This window comes from Phasianus colchicus, chromosome 3, assembly GCF_987193195.1.
Source record: "Phasianus colchicus chromosome 3, bPhaCol1.hap1.1, whole genome shotgun sequence".
Classification (NCBI taxonomy): Eukaryota; Metazoa; Chordata; class Aves; order Galliformes; family Phasianidae; genus Phasianus; species Phasianus colchicus.
Window position 1 is genome coordinate 19,999,189 of NC_143438.1, and position 22,776 is coordinate 20,021,964.

Sequence of the window (22,776 nt, forward strand, 5' to 3'; positions counted from 1 at the left end):
TTGATTTTTGTGTACTTTCTGCTCTTTTTATCTTGCTTCTATTAATTATTGAAAACAGAATCCATTATATAACTTGGAGTATCATTGGGTTAATGAGATTTAAAAACATAATTCTGGCTGTGCCCTATCTGCTTAGTAAACTTAGGAATTTGTGATCTTTCAGGGAATTAAATCCCAGTGCCATCCTAGGTGTGGTTGCATGCTGTCTGATCTGACTGAAAAATCTAGGAAGTTGTAGAGAGCTCTGCTGTGCTGCCCTCTCACCTTTTGCTGGTAACTAAAAGTTCATGTCTAATATAAGTTCTGTATCTAAGCTTTCTTCCAGTTTGTGTGTGCTGTGACTGTTGCAAGCCCCCTATCTTCCAGCTTCCACGTTTGGAGATGCTTCTCCTCTTCCATGCTTCTTTGACTACTCTGAAGTTAGCAAAGGCTGGAATGCTCAGGTAGCACAACCCATCTTCTTCTGCCCAACTTGAGTTTATCAAAGAGCTACTGCCTAGTTGCAACCATGTCAGCTAGTTGAGTTTCTTAGGTCACGTGCAACAGTTCAGTGCTGCATGGCGAAACTTGTGAGTTAACCTGTTATAATACTCTCTAAACTGGGGAGCACCCAACTAGACTCCTTGTGGTACATTCTGCAAATGGAGTAGAAGAAATTTCTGCCAGCAGACGGTTTGTGGGCCTGGAGCAAAGAGTATCACTTTGCAAGCTATAGCTTCTTAACCTTTCACTTTTTCTCTTCAAACTGCATTTACCTGCTTTACCATGTGCTGTCAGCCCTTAAGCACAAGATGCTGTTCTGGGATATTCAAGCTGCACAGCGCATTGTCAGGGCATGCACTGATGAAGGGCACTGAGATCTGTTTGTGGAGCAGCTGGTGAGACCAGGGCCAAGAGGAGAAGGCAGTAATGAAAAGTGTTCAGGTGGGGCTGTTGATCTTGCATGCCGTGATCAGCTTCCTTTAGTACCAGCGGCTTCTTCAGAGGATGCTATTTGTCTGCGCCTTGTGGTGTTAGATACAGAACTAGCAATGAGTTAATGATTTGTGCCATGATCTTTTCTGACTGCTGTTTCTTTTAACTTGTGCTGTCTCAGCCTAAGTCAAAGTGATGACTGTGTCTTTGATCTCTCATGCTTATTTACCCTGCTTTGCTATAAGCCAGGGGTTTATAATGAGTAATAAGGTTTCACAAAACTAATAAGGGCTCTGACAAAGCAAATCTGTAACAAATTAAAATGACTAAGTGGTTTTAATTTTCTGAGGTATGGCTGCCGAAATCTCCTGCATATGCTACCTTTCAGTCTAGAAAATCAATAGTAATCTAAGTAATCACAAATTAACTGAACACGTCTAATCAAATCAGTTGAACCTGTAATAACCCAATCACAAAATGGAAATGTTGAAGATGGTTTAATGTCATGCAGTACATACAGCTTCTCTGAGCCAAGTAGTGTTAGATTATATCCTTTTGAAAACAAGCAGTAACGTCCAGCAGAATCAGCAATACTGATACCTTTCCAAGATAAAGATTATGATCATTAGATAAAGATTATTCTATCATTAGATTCCTATAATTGGATTTAGAGATGGAATAAGGAAATGAAGGGGCTTTTGTTTGGAAAAACAAGATACAACTGTATTTTTAAAATGATATAATTTGGTGGTTTCTTCTAATTCTGTAGTACTTTTACAATTGGTTAACACTGTAAGTAGAACAGATGCAAGTTGGGGAGATCCATGTTAAAATGTGAAATATCTTTAATGTGCGTGAATCATTCCCGTGTCAACTTTAGTCCTATAAAAAGAATTTAGAGGAATACTCATGTACTTCCAAGCTGGAAAAAAGAAAATTGTTGGCATACTAGAGCATGAGATAGGAAGTGTCTAATTTCTAATTACTCATTCTAGTCTTTCTGAAAGCTTATTCTCTTTTATTTTGCCCATCTAAGCTTTAATCTGGCTTTTTACTTTTTCTCTCAATATTATCCTAAGTAAGGCTGCTAGATTTAGTTCTTAATGGTTCTGCTGACATGCATACTACGAGTTTACAACTTTGGATGACCGTCATCTCCTGAGTTGCTTTCTATCAGTAAGTCTACAGCCACTCATTGAGGAGAAAGTTAAAATACAGAAAAGGGAAGCAAGCATTTCTGTTTTTGTATTAGAACTATGCCAATATATTTAAATATGTGTATTTCGAAGATTGATGAGTGTGTGGGAACAGCTGAATCGGAACCTCTGATCACCTAAGGCGAGCAATGAGTCAGCCATGGGAGCACAAGTGAAGGCAATTCACCTGTGCTGCTGGAAGGGGTGGAGCCTGGCTCCACCTCTCCTAGACCATTTAAGAGCTGACTACCAGTGGGGAAGGATCTCTTCTGGAGATCCCCTCCTTTGGAGTTGCATATGGGCAAGCATTCTATCTATTCTCTTTTGGTATAACAACTGAGTAGCCAAACTCTCTGGCATATTTCATAATTATAACATCTGTACATCCATTGATTATATAATGAGTAAAATGACATGTCATTGCATTGTGATCTGGGGATGAGAGAGACAGTAGCTGGAATGTGGTAAACTGAATAAAACAGTATGACAGTAATCAATATAGACTTATCTGGTTCCTTTGTCAAAACATCAAGTCAGAATGGGACAACTATTTCTGGTACCACTACATTTGTTACTAGTTTTAAAAATGTCAGAGTCAGTGCTTACTACTCTGAGGTAGAGAAAAAAGTAGTCGAGGCTGAAGTGCTGCCTTTCCAGTGTCCGTTAATTTCCTTCAGTCAGTCTCTAGCTGTTGTGATAACATCAGAAGCCTGGAATTAAGTTAATAATTGATCCACATAGCCTTAATTTCAGTATGGAGTAACAGAACTGTGTTAGAGCATGAACTAGACTGTAATCAGTGATGTGTGTTCTCTGGGAGAAAATCTATCTGAGGTGAATGATCTTTGTGAGCTGTGGATGTTTACAAGTCAACAAAAATAGAAATGAATGATCTTGCCATTTTTGTGAATGATGAAAATCCAATTTAAGAGAATTGGGCTGTGTATATATAAGGAAATGCTTTTTCAGTGTAATTTTAAATATTTTACTGGCTTCCTGCTACAGTTTTCTGACAGTTACCTGCAATAACTTTTTAGTGTCAGCCAATCTCAGGCAGCAGAAGCCTGGAGGCAGTGCAGAAGTTTCTGCAATGAAGAAGTTCCTGTGAGGAGCCTGTGCTGAGTGGGCAGAATGTACAGCTTGTGTGGGGCAGGGCAGCAGGTAGCCATGCTGTCAGAGCTATGTAGGACTGGTTGTGAACAGGGACTGCGTATCTGATGGAGCAGAGTTTTGTGCCTGATTTGAGCTGCGTGCATCAGAGATCCTCCTGTTTTGAAGGCAAGCTTATGCAGAAAACCATGTTTCTAGGGTTCAGTTAAAACGATCCAAATTGGTTGCTCAAGGCAAATAAGTTTATGGAAGGCATAACTGTGGCTAGTATGGTGCACACAAATCACAGAATTGCCAGGGTTGGAAGGGACCTCAAGGATCACAAATCTCCAACCCCCCTGCCACACGCAGGGCCACCAACCATTCCACCTAATGCTAGACCAGACTGCCCAGGGCCCCATCCAATCTGGCCTTGAACACCTCCAGGGACGGGGCATGCATAACCTCCATGGGCAGCCTGTTCCAGTACCTCACCACTCTCTCCGTAAAGAATTTCCCCCTGACGTCCAACCTAAATCTCCCTTCCCTCAGCTTAAAACCATTTCCCAAATGTTGTTTTTATCTGTGGTAGCTGTAGGAAATAAATGGGTGAGGCATTTAGAACTGCCTGCTGCCGACTTCCTCACCAACTCGGATTTTCTGAAGGGTAAAAAGTATCTAACCTCTCAGCAGCAGAAGTGTATGTGAGATGTAAATTGCAGGCACTAGAGAAGATCTAGAAAAGTATCCAGCAGTGTTAAAAACACTGGTGCCCTTTGAGAAAATGAACAGCACCATGATAGTATGGTAATCTCAGTCCTATGCTAAATTCAGTATTATTAAGTACTGTTTAGTAGAATTCAATAAGATTTTAAGCTTGTTTACAGCCCATAAGACTAAATTCCTGGAGAAAGCGAATTGCATAGGAAAAGAAACTAGTTTGTAGGAAAGTTACTTTCTGTTGTACAGTTGTATGGACTCTGTATTTAATGAATGTATTCTGGACTATTTTATAAATTAAAGGAATAGATAAGGTGTGGTTTGAAAGACTGTTCACCTGATGGTAGAGGTTACAATACCACTATTTCTGGGTTGCTACTTATCAACATCTGTGTTAAACAGTTTATTTAATCTCAAGTTTTGAAGCTGCTCTCACCAGTATTGGCTGACATTTGGATGAAACGAGCTGGGTTGTTATTGCAGCCTGGAAGTAACCTCTTTTCCCAGCCCTTTTTGTCCCTCGCTAGGAGGAGCAGGAGGGCACCTTGCTGAAGGACAGCTCACGGGACTGCACTGTTCTGGCCTGTCTGTCACTGAACATTTAAATGCCTTTGTGAATTAACGCCAGTGTTTAATTAACAGTTTGCTTTGAAAATGAGCCCAGTGAGGAGGTATGGATCTATTTTATTTTTTTTCCTACTGTGTTTACTATGTTATATGTTACTTAAATCATCATCTTACTGCAGAGTTCAGTCTGGTTTGTTATGTGAAATTGTCCTGCTTTTTAAAGGCTGGATTGGAAAATGACTTTGGAAATCTGTGCTATTAGTCAATGCAAGTCCCATTTCAATTAAAATCCATTTTACTGATTGCTTCTGCAAGTCAGTTAAACTACTATGTCAAGGCTTTTTTATGGATCCCTGTTTCTGGGGGATGTTTTAGTGAACTCTAGCCAAAGTGCTTTTACGCTTTAGGTTTCTTTTATTTGTTGAGTGTGTATGTGTGTAGATTTGAGGCTTGTGGGATTTAATCTGCTTTTTGTGTCAGCAGATCTGTTTATATGTGTGTTTATAAAAACTATACATGTGTATATATATTCAAGTTGAGAATTACATTTGCACATTTCATTATCCTAAAATGGGACTGTTCACAACTTCGGTATGGATTTAAACTTTCATTTGTTCAGTGTGCTGGTGTCAGCAATGCCAAATGAATAATGAATGCTTAGTGAATTGTAAGATTGAAACTTTAAACTTTTATGTGCAAAACCTAAAGAACAGAACAGGGGAAGCTGGACTACATGTACATCAGATATCTGTACATGTATATAGCATGTATATCTAATATGTCCTGATTTTGGGTATCTACATAGGCTGGTCCAAAAGTGATACCTCCTATTTTATGATGTTGGCCCACAACATCAGAGGCAGATGATGGTGGTATGGCAGTAGAGGTTGAACCTTCCCACCAGTATTCCATTGTGTTTTGTTACCATGTGTCAGATGCAGCGGAGTAGCATCTGACGTGGAAGTGTGTATAAAGCAAAGGTGTTTTCTCCATGCAGAAAAAAAATGGCACTCGTTGACATTCATTGATGCTTGTTGAACATCTATCCACTACTTGATTTCTATAAGAGCACAGTAAGGCAGTGGGTGGTGTATTTCAGCAGTGGTGATAGCAACAGTTGCTTGTTTCTGTTAAGTGGAATCTAGGCATCAGTACCTTAGTGCTGCGTGTCTTCACAATGCATCATGGTAAACATCAAAAGTTGCTTCATTTTGGAATAGGTTTTTTTTTTTTTTTTTCTTTATTTGCTGTGCTGTAGTCGTCTTCCCTTCCTCAGTAGCATTCAGAAGGTCAAAATGATGATTTAAAAACTCTGAATTATCTGGAAAGGAATTCTAGAATTAGAAGTAATTATCATATACTCTATCAAAATATTTAAAAATAAAAAAATGGGATTTTCTTGTAAGAAAAGAAAAATGTAATGAAACAATTGTAAATGGGAGCACTATCTATGATAACTTCCTTTACTGAAGGCTAATTAATGCTTTCTGTATTTTACCTTCTAGGGATGAGATTTATCAACTGAATCAGTCTGTGATATTAAGTTTTTCTAATAAAATGTGGTGGTGTGTGAATATATTAACTAATATGTAGTGTATGTTTATAATGCCTTGGGAAAATTGCTTCAGCATTAGTTTTTGTTCTGGATAATTCTTATCTGAAGCAGGTAGATTTGCATTTCAGCAACAATTTTGTTTTCTATTTTCTACCTTCTGCTTGGTAGATATACACTGGATGTATTAGTAAATCTGCTCCTTTTTCCCCTGTATGCGTAAGAGTAGTGTAAAATGAATATAATTCTGTCATGCAAAAACATAAAATAGTAAAATACTGGAAATCACAACTGGGATCTAGAAAAGAAAATTTACTTAGAATGTGTTAGAAGTTTTCAACTTACTACTTAATCTGCATAACGGAGATGTAGAGCTCTGCCACTTTCCTACATAGCATAGTATGGTGCTCTAAAGGTAAAATGAGGAGATTACAGAATATTGCTCCAACTGTTATCGTTTATAAGGTTGTTGGTAGTAAGACTTGCAGAATATGGATGAGTCTGATTCAAAGCACTGTGTAAGAAGTTCACAGCTGTGAGCAGTTTTATTTACTCTGATGTAGGTTGGGTGAATGTGGTATGGAACGTATTGAGGAAGTATACTCTAGGATCAAATAGTTTGTAAGTGTCAAAAATGATTCTCAAATGCATTTGCCAACTTTCAGAACCAGTTGTATATACATTGAAATGGATCATATTGTTCAGCAGTGAAATGCCGTTAATGACTCTTTCCGTTATTTTTTTACAAATGCATTTTCCAAAAATGAAATGCAGGACCAATTCTTTTGCTTGGTTCACTTGAACAGTCTGTAAAAATAATGGCTCTTAGAAAGTCATCCAATTTTTTTTGAATTAAAATTACATGGTGTATAGTTGTTCTTGGGGGGAAAAGAAGTTAATTTGCCTATTCATGTTTTTGTTGTTAATTTAAGGAAATGAGCAAAGTTATAAAAGTCTATGTATAATTCTTGAAGACACAACTGTGATAATCAAAACTGTGGGAAACAATCCTAAGTAAACTTTAAAACCAAGTTATTGGAAAATAAAAGAACTCTGAAACTTTAGTATCACTGAGGGGGAGAGCAGAGAAAGCAATTGTTTTCAAACATGGAATGAGCCAATTTCTCTACTGGCTTCCTGAAACATCAACTTTTGTTTAATAGAACTTGTGGGCTCTGTCATTTTGAGATGACCCACTTGAAAAGATATAGTTTGTTTTAAAGCTGCCAAGTTCAGTCACTACTAGTGCAGGTTATTAGTTTATTGTCTGAGACTCCAAGCTGGTGAAACTTGTATATACGTCCAGTTGTATTGCAGCAGGCTAAAGCAGACTTCTTGTGAGTACCTGATGCCAGAGAGATTGTACAGGTGCTTTTGGGAACATTGTACATTGGCCGGGTCAGTAGTTTCATCTTTCTATTCACAATGTTTCTGAGTTGCTGTAACTGATATATAAAGTACATTCCCATGGCTCTCTCTATCCATTTGTTTACCTGCAGGCAAAAGGCAGCAGAACTCTGTGAGAGGTGTGTGTGATCAGCAGCCCTGTTACTGTGATGCATGGTAATGGGTTATCAATGAAATAGAAGTGAAAAAGATCAATAACCTATATAAGGTAAATTTATTGTAATGACTTTAAGAGCTGGATAATCAGTTGAAAGAAAAAAAATAATTAAGTCCCTGTTTTTATTAAGAGCCTCAACAATTGCTCTCTTTGGACTGTTTATAGTCTGTTTGAATAATAAATATTGAACAGGGTAAGTTATACAACCATGAAACATCTGAATGTGAAATGTGTGTAAGTGAAGCTAAATACTGTGGATTACAATATGAACATAAATTTTTAGAAGGGGATAAATACCACCCGGAGCTTGGAGTGTTTTGTGGCCTGTGACAAGCTTGGGCTTTAGTGGGAGCTCTCCTCTCTGCTCTGCTGAGACCTTCCCTCTCTTTTTTGGTTTCTGCTGTTTGTTTCCTTTTGTTCCTCATATATAGCCATGTATGCATCCGTGTACTGCAAATGTAGCTGGCTGTGTCAGTAGATCAATATGCACATGATAATACCAATTTTAATCACAGAATTATAGGCCTTTGGAGGGACCTGGAGTTCATCTAGGCCAATTTCCCAGCTAAATCAGGTTTCCTACAGTAGGTTACACAGGAAAGCATCCAGGCAGGTTTTGAATAGCTGCAAAGAAGGATACTCTGCAGTCTCTCCAGAGACTCTCAAGGGCATTGTTCCAATGCTCTTTCACCCTCAAAGTAAGGAAGTTTTTCCTCAAATTCAGATGGAAGTTCCTGTTTATGCCTCTTGTCCTGTTGCTGGACTCCACTGTAAAGAGCCTAGTCCTGTTGCAAATCTATGTTATCCCTTGCATCTTCATCTCTTTACAGATAAATCAAGCCACCCCTAATTTCTTTTTGCCTAGTAAGAACAGTGTTGCTGAATCTATTCTCCATTTTGGCCCTTTTGATATCATTACCAAAGTGATCTCTGTCTCACTTCAGTGTGACTGAAGTGTTTACTGAAGGTTTGTTGATTTTTGCCAGGCCCCTCTCCTGAAAGGGATTTCCAATTCTTGCCATTTGGCTGTTTGTGAAACTCAGCTGTTCTTGCAATAACTCCACCTTAAACAGTCTGTGAAATACAGACTTTCCTTATGATAGTGTTTGTAATGGTATTTCTCTTCTCACACAGCGGTCAGGACTTTCTCTTGCTCTGCTCAGGCAACTTAAACACATGGCAGCATCGAGTTACTTGCCCTCACGCCTCAGTTTTGTGTTGCTTCTCTGTAGTTGCAGGTTCTGTGGGCTCATTTATTTATATATTCTCGCATGAGCTGAGCTAACGTGCTTTGTCTCTCATTGAACAATGCCATTTGTATTTCTTCTAAGTTTTTGTATTGAGTGGTAACAATACCAAGCATCTACATATGAAAACAAGATTTTGGTCTTCTGTTAAACTGCTGAATGAGTGAATGTGAACTGAAAGTCTGGTGGTGAGGTGGAGTAGGAGTGCTGCCCATCCAGGAGTAAAATGGTCAAGGAAACAGTTGTAGGTAGTGGTTTCTGTGAATGCTTGGGAGACAGATTAAAGAAGTTCAAGTTTATGCCTGTTCATGACAGAAACAAAGTAATCATGCTGTCAGCTCTCATGAGTTCCTAAGAAACTGGTTAGTGTTAGAGGAGAACATTGATACCACTAAATGTTCTAGATACTTTTGAAATTCTAATTCTGCCTGAGTTTTTGGTTTAACTTGCCTACTTCTTGATGCTGATAAATTCATGTGAAATGATTAAGAAATAGCTACCTCTTAGGCATTCAGCAACTTTATAGTGCATTGTCAATAAGCAAAGAAAAAATTGAATAACTATAGAAGATGTAATGAATAATCCTATTTATTTTCTTGAAATGTTAGCCAGAGTTGGGAAGTTTCAGATGAAATATTCTAGATTGATCTCTGTTACTCTTGTATCATTTGGTTCCTGCTGGATGGAGTAACATTCTTAGGAAATACTTAAGCCCCTTCACTTCATTACAGAAAAGTGCCTCAAGTCTAATCTAGGCATGGATGAGCTCTTTCTGCACTGAGGCAGTACCTATCCTTTCTGGTGTATGTCACTGAAGCAGGAATCACTGAAAAATAAAATGAGAGTAACAATTTCTTTCACGTAATCCCTAGCTTATCCTCTCAGTTAATGATTTTCTGTTGCCACTTGCCAAGGCTGCACTTGATATGATGCTTTTAGGTATCATCATCTTCCTGTTGCTCCTCAAGACTTTTATTCTCCCATACGTTCTCATTCAGCTCTGCAGCTATTTTTCTCCCCTCTTAAAATCCATTTCATTTATAAATTAATCTAGCTGTGGGGTGAAAGGCACAATTAACTTTTCTTTTTTCTCTCTAGTTGTTTCTTCTATGTTCTTGGATAATTTATTGGCATTTTATTCTCTTTATTCCTTATTTTCCATGATAAATATTTCACTGATTCTTCTTGTGCCTGTGTTTTATTCAATCTGTGATCCAATTTATTACTAAATAAAAAGAAAGTATACTGTAGCTGATGAATTTGAATGGCACTGTAATATACTACTAATTTAGTAGAGTATTCCCTGTACTGGAGCTGGTAAAAATAAAAAATAAATAAATAAAAAAAATTGGTAAGGTACTTGGTTCACAAAGCAGCTGTTCAAATGTAACATAATGAATTTCTTATAAAATTTACTGTTAAAACAATGAAGCCATGAAAAATAATGGTATTTAAGTGTGATTTTCATTAAAGCAAGCTAATAATTTGCCTAGTTCAGCAATGATCCACCAGCCAGGAACCTTTCTGAGTGAAGTGACAATCGCACTGTTCCATTTTTCTAGTATTTCTTTTTCTTTTTACTTTTTAACTTAAGTCTTGCTAATTCTGTCAATGGATGATGGGGAAAGAGAAATTCATGTTAAATTCTGCAAATATGGACATTGAATTTAGCTAATTTTGGAGTCTGATGTTAGGAACTATAGACTGTATTAGCAAATTGGTTTTTGACAGTCTGTGTAGGCAGAGGAGTAAAAGCATTGAAATGTAAGAATTGAAAGATAGTTTCACCACCTTTCTATTTCAGTCCATGGAAGCATAGTAGAACTGATGCTTGTGACTTGGGTGAAAACTCACAGGACAGTGAAAGCATTGCAAGTGCCTCATTTGCATTCAAAATGTTGTTGCATGCAATAGGAATACACCATAGGTATTTATATATAGCTAGGATTTTAGTATCAGCCTAAATATAATCTCAATCTGAATACAAAATCCCCTTATTAGTCTATTTGCAATAATAGATTGTAGTCCCAAGTAGTATAGAAAAGTCTGTTTCCTCTAAAAAGGCTTCTTGAGAACTTACTCTAACCTGTCCTTATTCTTGGTGTTTTCTCACATGCTTTCCATACCCATAAGATAAAGAGCACCAGGCTTTCTGCATAGCTTGTACTCATCACCCAGTAAGCTACTGGTGCTGGGTGGCATCTGCTCCTCAATCCTGGCATCCTTGAGGGATTATTCTGGTAACGTAGAGCTGGCCTTTGCATCTCCTAGAAAAACATCTGAGAGATCCCTTTTGATGCTTCTGGTTGCCCATGTGAAAGGAGAATCATTAAAAGGATTCCAGAAGGACTGTGAAATTTAAAAATGTTCTTATTGAGCTCTTCTGTCCTATATGCTCACAGAAAATATGTTAAACTATTTTAGGTGATTTTTATGCCTCAGACATAGATTGCTCCAAAAGTAATGCTTTCTATTTATTTCCATTGAAACTACAACAGATACAAAGTGCACAATAACACTGTTTGGTAGTGCAAACTCTTGGCTACAAAACACTATTTTTCAGTATAGTCACAACTGTTGGACAATTAGTGTGGATGAGCTGATCAAGATGCTCTTTGTTTTGTAATGTGAATTGTGCATGACCATCGAGAACACAGCTTGCCTTTCACGTCACTACTTCTGTAAAGCATCATCCTCAACCTCACTGTACTTATGTCCACTGTATGGTCTCCACCAGTGTTCAGCGAGCATAGATGAATATCATTGGGTGCAACTTTTTTCCTCATGGAGAAGTTTAGTGACACTTTTGCTTCATACACGCTTCTGTGCCATACAGTATTTTGTCAGATTAACCCTCTTTTGCCATCTGTCACATGCCAACAAAATTTACAAGAACCTGGGTGGGAAGGTTCAGCATCTGCTGTCATACCACTAATATCCACCTCTGATGTGGGCCAGCTTAATAAATAAGCAATAATAAATACAGAGGTATTACTTTTAGAGTTCCCCTTGTATTTTAATGCCTCTTAGGAATGTGATTGTATTAAAATACTGAAAACTACCATTCTTTCAAAATATCAGTATTACTTTTTTTGTTAGTGATAAAGAATACAACTTTATGTATTCCTATTTATAAGAAATTATATGGCACTGTTAAAATGTCTGTTTTAATACTGGTGAAGATCAGGCAGATTCACCTTGCAACTCTTGCATTAGTAGCAGTACTGTGGAGTTCGTTTGTTTCATGATGATGTAGGAGATAAATGAAAAACTTTTCTGTATCTATGACTTTTATCAAATATTAATTGCTATTCTACATAGAATATTGGTGGCAAGGTCCTGGTCAGTCAGGACCTTGGGATATATCTGCCTGCACCTTTTTGCTAAAATAAATACATTGTGAATATCAACTTCTAACTGAGGCTTAATAAAACACCAACTAGAGCAAGGTGTATTTTTTTTTTTTAAACAAATTAAAATTTGATTTGTGACAGCTGGAAATAAAAGGAGCTGGCATCAGTTTCTTTCCTTGCTCATTCTGTCTTTGTAGAGCATTTTTTTTTTTTCTCCCCACTGTGGCCTTGCTTGCCCAGTTCTTTAAATTTATATCCTCAGATGCAGCAAACCTCTTAAATCTAGCTCTAGATCCTTAGGAGAATGACTTTGTCTGCCACCTCAGAGAACTTGGCTGTACATCCACTCTTTGCATCTGCTCAGGAGTCTTGCAGCCTGTGCCACTTCTGCAGGTTCCTTCTGTGTGGAATTGCTGTCTTTGCCTACTATGTCTTGTGCTTCCAGCTGAGCATGTTCACCACTCTCTTAGCCAATCAGAGATTCCCTCCTGAGTCACCAAACACTATTAAACTTGTTGTACACCCATACTCTTTCAAAAGTAAACTGAATAGGTTATGAAAAACTAAAAAATGATACCATGTTTCACAACATCTAAAACAGACAGCAGACAACTGTGTGCAATGATTTGTTGTTTGACATGGCTTCCAAAAGTTTCTAAAGTGTTTTCAGCCTCTAAGTACTTAGATGTAGCTTATACTTTCTGACTAGCCCCTTGTATTGGAATGTGGAGTTCTATCTTATGCTTTAATGTTCTATTATTATAGGAGAAAGTGGTCAAGTTAACATCTTCATAATTGTATATCAGAGCACCTTCCTTATTAAAAAAACAAAACAAAACTTGTATTATATACATAAGGAGAAATGCTTTGTCCTTATAGGATTTCATGCATTTTTTATTTTTTTTTTTCCAACAGAACAGATTGTATTTAAGTATATCAATTTTAAATATGTGTTCATAGTACTAGGTAATGGACTCTAATTATGCCTGCTGGCAGGCATTGGCAAATATCTAGCAGATGTATGTGTTTCACTTATTTTTTTATGGTAAGTACAGCCTATCTTCTGATGCTTTATGGCCTGACAGTATCCTTTGACCACAGATTAAGTGTCCTTTTCATAATTCATTGAAACTGTACTACACAGAATATAAAAACTCAAGGCAGAATATTTTAATGCTACGCATCCTGTAAAAATAGGATTTTGAACTTAGATTCAGAGAAGAATATGATAATAGGCAAGTTTTTCTATTGTCTGCATTCAAATTCCTTACTTTTTGCTGTATTTTCATGTGATACTGTCTCTTATGGGCCAGTAGTCCAATTGTGAGATAAACAGGTGTATGTTACTCTGGGTAATGAACTATCTGCTAATGATAGGACTGAAAGGGAGTGTTATAGTGAATAGGACCATTCCTGGCTGGTGACTGGACATCAGGGGTATTCTCCAGGGTTTTGTTATAGCCAACTAGATTTTATGTTTTTATTGATGATGTGGATGCAGGCATTGAATGTATGTTTAATAAATTCACTGATGATAGTGAAGTAGGAGGTGTTCTCAACTCTCTTCAGGGACAAAAGGCTTTGGAGGGGAATGTAAGCCCATGCAACAGCATGAAATTTAACAAGAATACATGCTGGGTTCCACACCTGAGACAGAGCAATGCTGGGCACAGGCTCAAAATGAGGATGAGTGGCTGGAGAGCAGCTTAGCAGAAAGAGACATGAAGGTGCTGGTGCCAGCTGGCTCAGCATGACCAGCAGCGTGCTCTGGCAGCCAAGAAGGCAAAAGGTGCTGGGCTCTGCTCTTGGTCGCCAACAGCAGAAAGGGAATAGCACAAAGCTGCCAGGTGATGTCTAGGCTCAACATGAGGAATAATGTCTTTACTATGGAGGTGGCCAAACACAACTACTGGAACAGGCTTCATAGATAGCTCCATGGCTGTCCATCATGGAATCATTGTAGAATCATAGAATGGCCTGGGTTGAAAAGGACCACAATGATCATCTAGTTTCAACTCCCTGCTACGTGCAGGGTTGCCAACCACCAGACTAGGCTGCCCAGAGCCACATCCAGCCCGGCCTTGAACGCCTCTAGGGATGGGGTATCCACAACATCCTTGGGCAACCTGTTCCAGTACGTCACCACCATCTGTGTGAAAATCTTCCTCCTAATATCTAACCTAAACCTCCCCTGTCTCAGTTTAAAACCATTCCCCTTTGTCCCATCACTATCCATCCTTGTAAACAGCTGTTGTCCCTCCTGTCTACATGCTCCTTCAAGTACTGGCAGGCACAATGAGGTCTCCCCAGAGCCTTCTCTTTTCCAAGCTAAACAAGCTCAGTTCCCTCAACCTTTCCTCATAGGAGAGGTGCTCAAGCCCTCTCATCATCTTAGTGGCCTTTCTCTGGATCTGCTCCAAGAGCTCCACATCCCTCCTGTACTGGGGTCCCAAGCCTGGATGCAGTCCTTCAGATGGATCCTCACAAGAGCTGAGTAGTGGGGGACAATCACCTTCTTCTCCCTGCTGAACACCCCTTGTTTAATGCAGACCAGAGCACAGTTGGCTTTCTGGGCTGCAGACACACACTGCTGGCTTATGTACAGCTGCTTCTCCACCAGGGGGTCTGGAGAGCATGGTTAATGATATGTTTTAACTTTGGGTCAACCCTAAAGTAATCTAGCCATTCAGCTTTATCTTTTTTAGGTCCCTTCCCAGGGGATTAATTCTGTATATCCCGTCTGCACAATGGAAGGGGAAAATTGTCTTGAAGTTGTTAGACATTCAGCCGGAGATATGTATGAGATCCACAATATCTAATACATTTGATACAAATAGATATAGGCCCACATAATGTGTCATTCTATTAGTGTGGGTTTAGACTTTTGCTGGTTAACTTGGTTGGCTGCAAGGGTTGGAAAGGCAGGGAGGTTATGCAAGATATCTTCTGCTGCCTTAGTTGCAGCACTGCTGAACCATAGGAGATTCAACCTAATTCTTATCTAGAGCCTCGCTATGAGAAAAGTTAGTGAAGGTAGTAATTAATACAACATAAGCACTACTGTAGACTGTATAACAAAACTTTAAAATTATTTTGCTGCTGCCTCTTATTTCTTACTTTTAGAGAAGTTTGCAAATATGCATGCAGAGAAGACAAGAATGTGAAATCCAGACAGGCATGTGATTGCAGGAGAGAAATGAATGAAAAATTGGTGGCAGAACTCTATTACAAGTTAATATTTTGTTTCTGCATTCTTGGTGGACAATGTAGTGTTATACTGAAATAATTCCATGCTTACATGTCCTGACTCTGATTACTGCACATAGGCCATGTACGTTAATTAGCTATGTAAGTGCCTGAGTCTTGAGCTATATAGAGCTTATTAAGACCTTAGGCCATGATATAACGTGAGTTTCTTAAATTTCAGAGATGTAAAACTAAATTCCCTTGCTTGGTAAGGGAATTTGCTTGGTAACTCTTGCATATGTGTATATATATATATGTATGTATATACATATACATGCTTATTTCCTTTATGAACATATAAATGGTAACTGAAAAGTGAACTGGATCTTGCTATTACAGAAATCCCACCCTCCAGGATGCTCCTAACCAAGTTACAGAAAGAATTGCTGATGAGTACTCAGCAGTAGAACTGAATCAGCACAGCAGTATGGCATGAAAGAAGTATCAGCACTTGGATGAATATATGAGCAGTAAGATTGTGCAGAATGAGAAGATAAAAGCCTAGTGTTCTTAACAGATTCTGAGATGAGTTATCATTTTCTACTCTATCAAATTTTTCAGTCTTAATTTGCAGTGTCAAATGCAGTTTAGGAACGCATATATATGTCCATAGTAATGTTAATCTCTCAAATAGTATGCTACACTAACAGGAAACTGTACAAAGGAATAAAATCCTAGACATACTTGACAAGCCTCTGGCTATCAGTGTGTGGTATACATAATGCAGCTGTCCACCCCTGTGGAATCCAGCCATGGTTTTTATTTCAGGATTCAGTGACAGAAAAGCACTTTTATTTTAAATGATTCCCTCATCATTGTTAATTTGGGTTACTCAATATAACTAACTCAACATTAACTTAAGACGAACACCAAAAATTCTTAAGATTGTGTCTTTTTGTGAAGCTCTATTTACCTGGATACAGATCCAAGCTTTGGTAACCGTGACAAATTTGTGTGATGTATTTCAGTTTAACATGGAGTTGATTTTACGAAAATGCTATTTAGATAACTGAAGAACTTCAGAAACATTTCATTTGCTTCCTGAAAACATTATAATACGCTGCTGTGTTCCAAGATTTAAAAAGTCTGAGATTTTTATTATTATTTTTTTTTTCCCATTCATTTTTTAGATAGTATTTTTGGGTAAGAGTAGCTGGGACATGTGTAGGCTGATGTTCAAATCCCATTGATCTTCTCAAAAATTCCCACAGTGGTAGCATACGTTTACACTGAGCTACTTGATTATCAAAATCTTTCCAATGCTTCTAGTTCACTGATATTAGAACAGTATCTTAAAAGATACTGGACTGTGGCAAAAGATCATAAGGGTTTACATTTCAGTGCAGAAGAATGCTTCTGTGTGTTGTTGAACCTGGAATTTTGTGTCATCTGGTAGAATGAATGTGTCAATATCATTTTTATAGGCAATATATATTAATACACAGAAAATAAAGCTTTTCCTTTTATTACTTGGAAAAAAAAATAAAATAAAATGCATCCATCCAGCTAGGGTGGATTCATTGATAACTCAAAGATTGTGTTCTATCCATGTATTTTTGACCATAGATACTCAGCTTCTTGTATGAAATTTCACTACGGCTGCTTTGAATGTCCTTGTCAGTACAAGCTGAATTCTTCAGTTCACAAATTTCAGTAAAACTGTTTCCAAGAAATCTGACCCAGGTGGATTGGAGAATTTATTCTAGGGAGCTTGATAAATCTTGCTCTGTGAACTTATTTCTCAGGACTTAAACATCCAGCTGCATTATTACATCTCAGTTTTGAATTTATCAGGGAGTACCTTTTTTTTAAAAAAAAAAAAAAAAAAAAAAACTTTTGGAATTCTGCCAGCAAACTGAATGTACTTTCTGTAGTGACTTTCAGTAATATCCAGTAGGTGGCACAAGTGTAGAAGAAATTTGTACAGTTCTTTTCTTATCGGAGTTCTTTTATCTTTGGTTCATTTCAAGGATTGCAATTCAAATTTAGTCCAGATCGTTAAAATGTCTTCTCTCCTTTATGCATATATATTTCAAATTTTTATCTTAATTACATGTGTATATGTATGGGTGTTAGTCTTATTTTTATGCTCTCCCACTATTCCTCGTATATCAGTTGGATTCTGTTATAGACTGTGGAGAGAGAAACAAAATAATTTCTCTGTCTGTGTTCATAACAGATTTCTCAGTGCATCCCTGGGGAATGGTGGAGGGTAATCTTCTCATACAGTGTCTTATACTAGGATCGTAAAGTAAACAAATGTTTTTTTGTCTAAAGAGATAATTGTCTTTCACGAGAGCAAATTTTACTTTAAGTCTCTACTTTGCATATTTTTTTAAAAATCTGTTTTGAAAATGATTGTTTTTCATCTTCTTTATTATGAAACTTACCTCTGGGGTCCGTTTCTATTTTGTGTGACAGCAAGAGGTTATCCTGTTACAACATGCAACAAGCTGTCTGTAATCATAGTAAAACCCCAGAAGTTTAATCCATATTTCATCCACAAGTGAAACTGATCTGAGACTTAGGAATGGTGAGGAGGCTTTCATTTTCACTCTTTCTGTCATTTGGTCTTTAGAAGAAAAGTGTCCACGTGTTGCAGCATTTCAATATCTGAAAGGAGCCTACAGAGGGGAGGGGAATCAACTCTTTCAAAGAGTAGATAACTGCAGGACGGGGGGAAATGGTTTTAAGTTGAGGGAGGGGAGATTTTGGTTGGATGTCAGGGGGAAATTCTTTATAGAAAGAGTGGCGAGGTGCTAGAACAGGCTGCCCAGAGAGGTTGTGGATGCCCCATCCCTGGAGGCGTTCAAGGCCAGATTGGATGGGGCCCTAGGCAGCCTGGTCTAGCATTCAATGAGGTGGTTGGTGGCCCTGCATGTGGCAGGGGGGTTGGAGATTCGTGATCCTTGAGGTCCCTTCCAACCCTGGCCATTCTGTGATTCTGTGTGTTGTGTAGTCACTTTTCTCACTGTGATCCTTGTTAGCTTCAGTGAGAAAGCCAAAGTACACAAAGAAGTGAGTGACTTGTAATCTTATTTTATATAGAGCTGAGAGCAAGAATAACACTTCTGAATTATATTTAACAGAGAAAAATCTGTAGTACTTCATTTTCAGTATGCGGTACAGGTTTGTTAGCTATTTACCAATTTCACAATTATGTTACTTCTATAATTTTTCATACTTTTTCTTATTATCAAAGTAAAACAATAGTTCTTCTCACTGGAATGTTCATAGAATAGAGTGGCTAAAGATGGAAGGTATCTTAAGGATCATCTAGTTCCAACCCCCTGCTGATAGCTGTTTTAATTTTTTTTCACTGTACAAGTCCCTACATTGCAGTTGCATTTTATTTACACTGTATTCTTACCCAAATCTACTTGCTTCAAGAGCTTATTTCATAATGTTCTTCATGCTAAGGCGCATACAGTTATGGTAGCCATGTTTCATTCTTTTAGGTAAAGGAAGGACAGCTAATCTAATTTTAAGGAAGCTAGTCATTAGGAGAGAAAGTAAATGGGAAAAGGTCACTGAGGAGCTCTCATTAAAGTAGCCTTTAAACCTTTCTGTAAAAATTTTTATCCTATGACTAAACTTCATGGGCTCCTACTAAAATGGCAAACCAGAAACAAATCTGTAGATGTGATTTGTGCTGCCCCACTTGTGTAGCAGAGGCTTGAGGACTGCTCAGTTTGATCACAACATCAGGCTTTTAAAAATGCGTTGTCGAAACAGATGCCAATCTCAAGTATTGTGTTATTTGGCTTGTAAAAATGTACAGTGAACTATCATAGCAGTTTTAATTTACCCTCTTGGCCTGTAACTATGATAGTTCTTGTAACATCTTGTCAGTAGTACTTTCCTTTGGAATACCAATGTGAGACATTGTGTGGTTTTTTTTTTGTTTTTTTTTTTGTTTTTTTTTTTTTTTCCCCCCTTCTTTTCTTTCACTTGCTTTAAAACTTCAAGGTTCCTTGGACAAATAAATTGAAAATCCTATCTTTGTTTTAGTTTACATTACTAAATAACTGTTCTTCCATTAGTAATTAGGAAACACATCTTTTTGAACATGAAGAGGTTTATAAATGAATGTAATACATTTTACTCCTTCAGTAAGAGTAAAGTATATTCAGGTGACTGAAGAATCACACTTAATAAATTCTAACCTTTAACTATGGTTCCTTGCTACTACTTCTTTTACAGCCACAGAATAGTTTGTAATTGATTTTTCCCTTATAATTTATGTTTGTCTTTAAACTTGCATCAAAACAATAATTAAAACTTAAAACAAAAAAAAAAAAAAGTGATCTTTTTCTTAGGAGTAATGAACATCAAAGCTGAACCAAAAAAGCACAATACAGTGGCATCTATTCATTTCAATTTCTACCTCAGGCCTTCAAGGATGATGAATTTAGTTCAGAAAAAAACTTTTTTTTTCTTTTTTATTTGTCTATAACACTTAAGTGAATAATTTTAAATATATATATATATTCTGAAGATGTGGAACAACACAAATCAGTGTTTTATGAAATCAAATGTTCTTTAATATATTGCGTTATGGAAAGTCTTGTAATACAGAAAGATTTTGTACTAATATGAAGAGCTTTAATCCAAAGCTGTGTTTAAAATAGAAATTAGAAATTTTGTAATTTCAGTGTTTTCTGTGCTCAAAGATAAAACACAAATAAGCAAAATATCAGTATACAAAACCTTGTAATATTGATCACTTTGATATCAAACATGTTTAAAATTGTATAACTTAAACATACTCTTTTCTCATGCACTAGTTGAGCTGACTTCCAAAATTACTTTGTGTTTGCCAAGAGAATTTAAAAAAAAAAAAAAAAAAAAAAAAAAAGCAACCCAAAAACCTACATCCATTATCTATCTTCATAGAAATACTTCAGGAACTAGGTAGTTACTTGTTTTTTACAGGCTCCAAGAAGAGGTTTTCACCTTTCATTAACAAAGCTTCCAGCCAAAGCTTTTCCTGACACAAGGATTAATTACTGCTAACATACCTACTAACCCTTCCAAAATATCACTTCATGTGGTACAAAAACAGTGCTGTTAGATTGACAGTTTTCTCTGTCATGCAACAAAAACTCCCACCTGGCTGTGCAGCTGGTACTAAGCTTTGGCAGCTTTCCAACAGATTGTGTTTGCAGCTTCTGCACACTTTCTTTTCTATTCTTTCCTTTTTTTCTTCCTTTTTTTTTTTTTTTTTAATGCAAGTTTGTTATGAACATTTCAGCAATTCGTTTTTCAACCCTTCTGCTCCCATATGAGTGCATTTTTTTGTTACAATAGCACATTGTTATTTTGGGTGGTCTCTTTCAGAATTTATCAAGGTAGTCCTTGGGAATGGTTCTTTTTGGGAACTTTTACTTGTCATCGTGAAAATGCAGGCCAAATTCAACTCCAGTGGTAAGTCATGAATACTAATAAAAGCCATTTAAACCGTTACTGAGAGCAAAATTTGACCTTAGCCTAATGTGTAGATGAAGTTTATGCTGTGCATAGTGGATTCTGAAGCTGAAATTTCAGCAGGACGATCTGTTTTATTACCTTCCTTTGCACTAGAGGAAATGCCTGTCAAATAGGGTATTTTGTAATAAGTATGGTCTAAACTGAATTTTCTCATTTTAGTGTAATATGAATAAAATGAGTTACTGCTTTCCAAAACTGCTCTATCAGTGTGCTGATAAAGGCAATATTAATGTGTTCCAGTTTTCATTAATTTATACTGTCCTTGTTGCTGTACAAGCTAGCTCAGGTGAGTGTTAGCTCTGGATTGCTGTGGTGCAAAGTCTTTGCTCTTTCCTCTTTTGCTTATTGGTCCAAGCACTCCCATTTGCTGACCAGGAGCCTTTCTGTTTTTACTAATGTCCTGATTATGAAGTAATACATGAGAAAAATTGGTTAAAAATAATCAAGTTAGATGGAAAAGATTTATGGTGATATCCAGATTAAATCCTTGATAGTGTAGAATAGTCTAGAAAACTAACCTGCCTTCCCAGATAATTAACAGTTGTCTTCTCACAGTCGGCCAAAATGCATGGCTCATGATGTTCTTCATCATCAGGAAATGGTTGCCAGTCTATGTGAGGAAGACACTGCTGTTGACTCCTTTGGGTGAGAAGTTTGATTAGGCATTGTGAAGCTGAGAGAATTGAAAGGAGTGAGAACTATGGTTATTCTCAAATTCTTGGTTCTGTTTCAGACCCATACAGGAAGACGAAATCATCACCCACTCTTCCTCAGCAAGGATGCTGTGAGAATTGCTATTGCATGCTTTTCTCAGAGCCAAAAGGAAACTCACTGGCAGCTCTGTTTTTAATAGAACGAGAAGACTTGCCTAGTGTCTCATTAAACACTTCAGTTTGACTTCCCAGATTCAGCCTGTAATATTACTGGCAGAAATGCTTGCTTCAGTGAAGTAGGAAAATACAGAGACGAGCGTGCTTTGTTTGTTTGTTCCTCTATTCCAGCTGGATTAAGCTAAATTAGTCTCATCTCAGTGACTTGCTACAGACATAAAAGAGCTGTGGTTCTTACTCTGGTGAGCAACAAGAACATTACCTCTGCTCCAGGCTCTCTCTTTTTTTCCCTTATGCATAGTGTGTTCCTCCAATGTTGGGTAGTTAAGTGAATCATAAAGTTTTCATGCTCTGCAGAGGGTATATTCATATGTAAAACTACTGCTATGCTTGTCATGAAATTCTAATAGGACACAGTGCTTACTGCAGCTGTGGACTTTTTCCCAGCCATCTGAATCTCCAGGTGTGCCCTTGAGTTGACAATAACAAGGTGATGTTCTATTGTTATATTTTTTTTTCCATATTTTCTACTCACGCTCTCTGGGAAAATTGTTTTATAGGCAGGAATAGAAAAACATTGTTAACTTTTTCCCAAGATTTGGGTAATTTTACATGTTAAGAGTTACATGTAAAAAAGGTATAAGGCATATTAATTCAAATAAAAGATAAAGCTCAATTAACTGGATTAAAATGATAAATTTACAAGTAGTAGGATCTTTCATAGTGGAGGTTAATAAAATTCTGCAAAATTCTGAGCAGACTTTTTATATTATTGAACAGAGCTTCTGGCTGCTTAGTTATATTTATGTCTGTATAAATGATAGTCTGTAATATGTATAACGCTACTTCACTGCTTCATTTTCAAGAAGGAAAAGAATGAAAAATAACTTTTCTGCATTGTAGAAAATTCACATACATTTTTGGTGAAATGGAGTTGCAAGCTGGTAGGGTTTTCCAGTTATTTTTGTTAATGTTTCAACATGAAATAGCCACCTAGAGCAAATTTA

At 37.3% G+C, this 22,776-nt stretch overlaps 1 long non-coding RNA gene across 1 annotated transcript in view; it reads left to right on the forward strand.

Annotated features, from left to right (window-relative positions):
- Positions 1-22,329, forward strand: part of LOC149918444 (uncharacterized) — a 36,061-nt gene extending 13,732 nt beyond the window's left edge. Inside the window, exons 3-5 of the long non-coding RNA XR_016465458.1 lie at positions 20,790-20,876; positions 21,495-21,584; positions 21,673-22,329. This is a non-coding gene — a long non-coding RNA (uncharacterized LOC149918444). The remainder of the gene's footprint in view (positions 1-20,789; positions 20,877-21,494; positions 21,585-21,672) is intronic.
- Positions 22,330-22,776: the final 447 nt, after the last annotated feature.